The 6,292-nt window shown below is 53.3% G+C and overlaps 1 long non-coding RNA gene across 1 annotated transcript; it reads right to left on the minus strand.

The window, feature by feature from the left end:
* Positions 1-17: 17 nt before the first annotated feature.
* On the minus strand, positions 18-3,911 carry LOC123480234 (uncharacterized). Its single transcript, XR_006656150.2, has 3 exons — positions 3,788-3,911; positions 3,443-3,635; positions 18-340 (listed from the first exon to the last, which is right to left on the minus strand). It is a non-coding gene; the product is annotated as an uncharacterized lncRNA (long non-coding RNA).
* Between the last annotated feature and the right edge of the window lie 2,381 nt (positions 3,912-6,292).

Genomic DNA, 6,292 nt, shown 5'->3' on the forward strand with positions numbered 1-6,292 from the left:
ACAAAGCTGTAGGCTATGCAATGGGGCACTGTTTTCTTGAAGCCTCAGACCAGCCCTGGGAGGTAAGGCATGTAACACTGACTTTCCAGACTAGGTGGTGGGGCGTGGCCCAGAGTCACATATCTGCCAGTGCCCAAAGCCAGGCCTGGCCTTTTAACACCACTCAGCCTGCCTCCCTGGGATGGAGTACATGATGCAAAAAGCTCAGCACGGGATCCAGCACGTACTTGAGTATCCCGTGCTCAGAACGCATCGTGTTCCTGCCCACTTCTGTTTCTTTCCATCCCAGTCGCCCTTCAGGGTTCAGCTGAAGTTTCATCTCTGATAAGCCTGACTCCCCCTGTAAGGACAAAGGCAAAGCATCACTCCTCACCGTAGCCCTGTGCAGCCCACGTGCGGCCACCTCCCCAGGTCTTGCTCTCTGTGCTCCTGCCACACAGGCCTCTTCTCTGCCGCTTCCAGCCACAGGGCCTCCGCAGCTCCCATTCCCTCTGCCAGACACACTCTTCCCTCTCTCCCCAGAGAGCAAGGACCTCTTTTGCTCCGGCCACCACCACACCACCTACACCTGGCGCCCTCAGCACCTCTCAGCACTCATGGAATATTTTACCAGACAAAGGAATAAATGGATCAGTGGGAGCCAAAACTGAATCTTAGTCCAGTGAAATTACCCCTCAAAAATGGAGACAAGGCATGAAGATACTGTCAAACAAAGGCTAAGAGAATCCATCCCATCAGCAGGAGGACTGGATCCTAGCCAAAGTCCGGGACCTCAGGAAGGTGAAGGGCACTGAGACAGGCAAGTCTAAATGAATGGCAGGTGTTTGTGACAATATACGTGTCTTATGGTAGTTAAAATACTAATCTTGGTACCTGAGGGAAAGGCAGGAAAAGCCCTCAGGGCCACAGATTCAAACAGAATGAGCCAGCTGTGCCTCGTTGATCTCCACAGACCTGTCCTCCCAGCAAGTGCAGAGCTTCCATTGTTTTTGAGGCCAAATTGGAAGCTGAGGCATGAAGCAAATCTCAGTAGATTTCCAGAGATTGAGGTGCCATGTTTTGTTCCGCTAGACATAGGGGAGTTAAGCTAGAAAATTTCACCTGACGATACATTTCTGTTCAAACCCCAGAGACAAGGTCCCATTGGTTCCACCTGGACCAGGTGTCCATCCATGGAACAAGAATGGTGGCTGAGGGGGTGGGTGCCAGACCTGGCTGGAGTGGGTCAGGTAGCCCATCCTAGTCAAGCAACAGTGGCCAGTGGGAGGGGCGAGCAACTAGCCTTTGGAGAAGTTGGCATAGATGGGGTTGGGGACAGAGCACTGGGTGCTACAGAGCACTGCAGGGACTAACAGGGCCGAGCGAGTGTACGGCAATAAGCTGTAGGTGCCCCCACAGCTCAGAGGGACACAGCATAAGCAGGTCGTTACAATGGTGTGAAAAATGCTCAGCAGCAGCAGTGTGCACAGGACGGAGGCAGAGAAGCAGGAGCTGAAGGCAGTTATAATCAGAGCTAGGGACTGGGTCAGACCTCTTGTGGTACATGGGTCAACTTAATTACAGAATCCCACTTGGACCATCTGCATAGCTGGTCTCCCAGCCTGCCCCCTTTTTCCAAAGCATCCTCCACCCAAAAGCATGTGACACCCCTTCTCAAAACCCTGCAGTGGCTTCCTCTTGCCCAGACAGAAGTTCAATCTGCTCAAGCTGTCATAGGAGACCCTCCATGAATCAGTTCCTTCACATACAGATTCATTCATTCAATTTCCTCAGTACCTACAATGTGCAAGGGACTGGGATACAGCAGGACAAAAGGTAGGACTTTGAGGGGAAGCAAGCCATAACAGGGTGACCAGTGATGCAGTGGGCCTGTAGGGGGACAATGGGGTCAGAGAGGAGGAGACCAAACCCAGCTTCAAGGGGCACTCCCAGAGGAGATGGCTACTCAGTACCCACTCACATTGCAGCCACATCAAATCACCTCCAACTCCTGGAATGCACCATATTGTCTTTGCAAAACCACTGAAGACCCCTCCTTCCTCAATCTTTTGCCCACCTCCTCCAGCCTTCATGATGTGGTTGAAATGTCTCCTCTTTTGCGAAGTGCCCACCCCCTCCTTATAGAGCTGACCATTGGTCCTGCCTGTGGGATAGCCCAGCCCCACAGAAACCTCAGTACTATGTTGATCTCCTCCAGCTATTACTTTAACTATGACTTTCTGGGAAGTGAACTGGTTTTACTTTCTTATGCTGTAGACACACCAGGACACCATGAATGCCCTGCCTGCCTCCCTGTACCTCGGACCTCTACCAAGGAGAAGACAGCCTTTACTATGCACAGCCCTGGCACCCGCTAATCCAGTGTCCTCAGCCTGGGGTGATTTTGCCCCATACGTACCCCCCTGGGATATTGGGGATGTCTGTTGGCATTTTTGGTTGTCACAGCCAGGAGGTGCTATGGACGTCTAGTGGGGAGGGCCAGGAATGCTGCCAACATCCCATTATGTGCAGGACACCCCACCATCCAGACTTATCCAGCCCAAAATATGGCAGTGCTGAGGCTGAGAAAGCTTATTCTAACCTTAGGAGGAAATACAGGCCTGGGGAGCGAGGTGGGCTTCAGGGCAAGCGGGCGCTGCCTGAGTCAGGTGGGCTTCCTGGAGAGGGCCCGAGCTCGGGTTTTTAAGTTGGGAAGACCCAGGTGCTTTGAGGCCATTAGCTGGCTGGCCTGTGAGGAGGAGCGGCTGTAGACAGGGGCTTGGAGAGATGAGGAAGGGAACTTGCTGCCCACCACCTCTGAGGGCCAACTGGTGTCCACAGACTCGTGCTCTCCTTTCTTCCGGGGTGCACAACGAGTCTCTCATCTCCAGCCCTGCTTGAAGTGCGGTATGGCCATGTGACTGAGTTCCGAGATACGGAACATGAGAGGAAGTGATGTCACCCCATTCCAGGCTGGCCTACAAGCCCCTCCCTCCTCTTTTCCCAACTCCCCACTGAAGAAGAGGACCCCGAAGACCTAGAGCAAGGCAGAGCCCCAAGATGGAAGGGACCTAGGTCCTTGAATGACTGCACAAAGCAGACCCCAGCCACTGGCCACCACCAACCCACATCAGACTGACATGAACAAGGAATAAATCTCCATTCCTTGCGCCCTGAGATTTCAGGGTTTACTTGTTCTAGCAGCTAATCTTATTTAACTAAAGCCAGACTGGATCAACAGGAATGTCAGAGGTAGAAGACAAAGGCCCCTTCCACCTTTTTCAGGTCTGACCCACTCGATCCTGAGCAATCCTACCTTCCCCCATCACACTCTCTGGTAGGTTTTGCCAACCTTGGCACATGGGCTCTCAATTAGGGCTTAATCCAACTGTTAAATGTAAAGGGATTTTTTGCACCCCAACCATTGTGCAACAGTTCTTACGAATTACACAATTTGTATTACCTTTTTTGGTGGCCTGTGACCCCCTCGAGGGGAGGGCCTGGTCCTGACCTGCCGATGTCACCATGGTCCAGCAGAGGCTGCAGCACACAGCAGTGCTGAGGGCCTGTCGGCGGATCTCTCTGTGCACGCGGTGTCCCTCCGCAATGGGCCCAGCCTACCTTGGGCCTCGTGTCTGTATCAGGAACACATTCACCTGCAAAAATCCAAAATGCAACCAACAGAGGTTTAAACAAATAGGCAAAAAGTTCTACCCCTCCCCCCCCGAGACACAACTAGAGGCAGGCAATTGCCAGCATCAGGGACCCTGACCCCACCGTCCCTGATATAATTGACTTTTATGCTCACACTTTGGCCTCATAGTCGTAGATGGCTGCCATAGTTCTAGTCATCGCACTTGGGTTCAACAAAGGTTAAAAGCAAGGGAAAGGTCAAGGGCCATACTAGCTTCATGTTCTTGTCTCTCTTTTCATCGGGAGAGCAAAAGCTTTCCCAGAAATGCTGCCAGCAGACTTCCACTTCAGGACTCATTGTCCAGAACTGGGTCACATGACAAGCATGAGAGGCTGAGTAATTTGATAACAAAATGGTCAGGACTGCCGTAAGATATTGATCCAAAAATGAACCAATGTTTTGTTAGCACAAAGGGAATAGGTGTTAGGAAATAGGTCTATGAAGTCTGTCTTGATTTTCAGTCCTCATTTCTGGGGCTGTTGCCAAGAAGTCCCCTTCTCCTCAGACCCAGAGGGCCATCAGGCCTGGTCTTCCCCGGTCACTCTGGCAATGCTGGACTCTGTCCCCAGGAGACGGAAGGGGAGTCACTCTCCCAGGGAAGGTGGCTGGGCTCATGGTTTCCAAAACAAAAAACAAAAAAACGGCACACACAGTGACTCCCATTTAAGAAGCTGTCACCTCCCCCCAGAGCCCTGGTCTTCTCACAAGAGGCTCAGACAGGGAATCCAGAATTCCAAGGATATGGAACTGAGATTGGCCAGGGCGAGGAGGGTGCACTCCCAGGCAGACACCGTTTAGCTGCACATGGGAAACAAAGCGAGAAGTCCAGGAGGCTAGGGATAGGGCAGCAATAGCAACACGTGCCAAGCACCAGACACTAAATGGAGCATGTCCCAGGCACATGTCCTCCTGGATCCTCAGGTCCACTCAGGGAGGTGCCGGGCCACCCCCATTCTGCGGCTAGTGGCGCAGAGGCTCACAGAGGTAATATCTGCAGGAGAGTCCAGACTGTGAGCTCTGCGGCCAGATCAGGCTTTCCCCAGCATGGTCATTCCCTAGCTGTACTAAACTCCTCATGCCTCAGTTTCCTCACCTTTATAACAGGAATGGTAGTAGTACCTACCTCACAGACTCACTAGGAAAACTCAGTCTAGTGATAGTGTGTAAAGTACTCAGAACAGGACACAAAACAAGCCCTCACGTATGTGTGCAAGTATTATGATGCCCATTTTATAGATGAGCAGGTAGAAATTTACAAATAATTACGCATTTGCCCATGGTCATGCAGCCAGTAAAAGGTGGAGCCAGGGCTGAAAGCCAGGCCTCTCCAACCCCAGCAGCTCCTGTGTCTTTGCTGAGCTGCCAGCCACTCGCACAGTGGCCTTCCTCTTCCCTTGGACCCTCCAAACCATTCCCATGATGCCCAGTGCCTGCTCTAGGCTGACCTCCTCAGAGAACACATCTCTATTTCTGGCCCCAAAACCAGGCACCCCGTGTCCCGGGGAGGGCAACCTTCAGGTGCAGGTCAATGTCGCCCGCGTGAGAGGTCTTCCCTGCTGGCCCCGTCCAGCCGTGCTGTCCCCTCTTCTCTGGTCTCTCAGCACAGGGGTTTGCGTAGTCTCCTGATGCAGCAGGGAGCTCCTAATCGAACGCCACCAGGTGTCTTGAGACAAATGGAGTGAGCAGTAAGAACACACAGGCCCACCCAAGGGTAGTCGGCTTCAAAAACCACAGCACGGGGGCGGGGGGGGGGATAAAAAATAAATAATAAATAAATAAAATTTAAAAACCACAGCACAACCGCCAGCCAGACAAACCGCACCAGATGGTGAGGGTAGGGTCCCTGGGCTACAGGCTGTGGTAAACCCCTTGGAAGCAGGAATTTGTTCTTTCAAACCTGTGTGTTTTCAGGGCTGCCTCAAAATCTGCAAGTTTAACCGAAAGGAAGGAAATTTCCTCAGGGCTGCTCCTCCCGAGTCTGCTGCGTTCCACCAGTCTCTCGTCCAGGCGCACCCTGGGTGCTCCCCGCACCCACCCCCCACCCCCGGCCTGTGATGCTTTACTCAGCTGTTTCTCCTGCCCTAGTGCCCTTTCTCTCACCTTTATGGGTCAAACCAACACCCCCCTTGAGGGCTGGGGGAGAAACCCTCCACTCTGACTCTGGGAGATAGAGTCCAGGCCACGGAGCCCTCTGTGGCCCACAGCACATGTCCTGCTTGCCCGTCTCTGGAACCCATCATGCTGGGGACAGCGAGTGCAACCTTTGAGAACAAGCCCCCACCCCTACCCCACCCCAGGCCCCAAGAAACATCTCACAGGCAAGTAGCGTGTCCTGCAACAAGCCAGGGGCAGGCCGGGGCAGGGCAGCGGGGGATGCAGCCCGTTAGGAATTCAGACAGGCAGCTACTAACATCACGGACAAGAAAACCAGATTTCTGAAAGGCAAGGAGAAAGCTGGGTTCCAGAGGGCCATGCTCAGGGTCGGCTCCCACAGACTGGGGACAGGAGGTGGCGGGGGGAGCGTGGGATGCGGGTGGAGATGAGGGTGTACCAGCCAGAGGCCACTGTGCCAGCGGCTAGAAACTGTTCCTGGGGGCAGCTGCTCACTACGTCCCATTT

Source organism: Desmodus rotundus, chromosome 9 (assembly GCF_022682495.2).
Source record: "Desmodus rotundus isolate HL8 chromosome 9, HLdesRot8A.1, whole genome shotgun sequence".
NCBI lineage: Eukaryota > Metazoa > Chordata > Mammalia > Chiroptera > Phyllostomidae > Desmodus > Desmodus rotundus.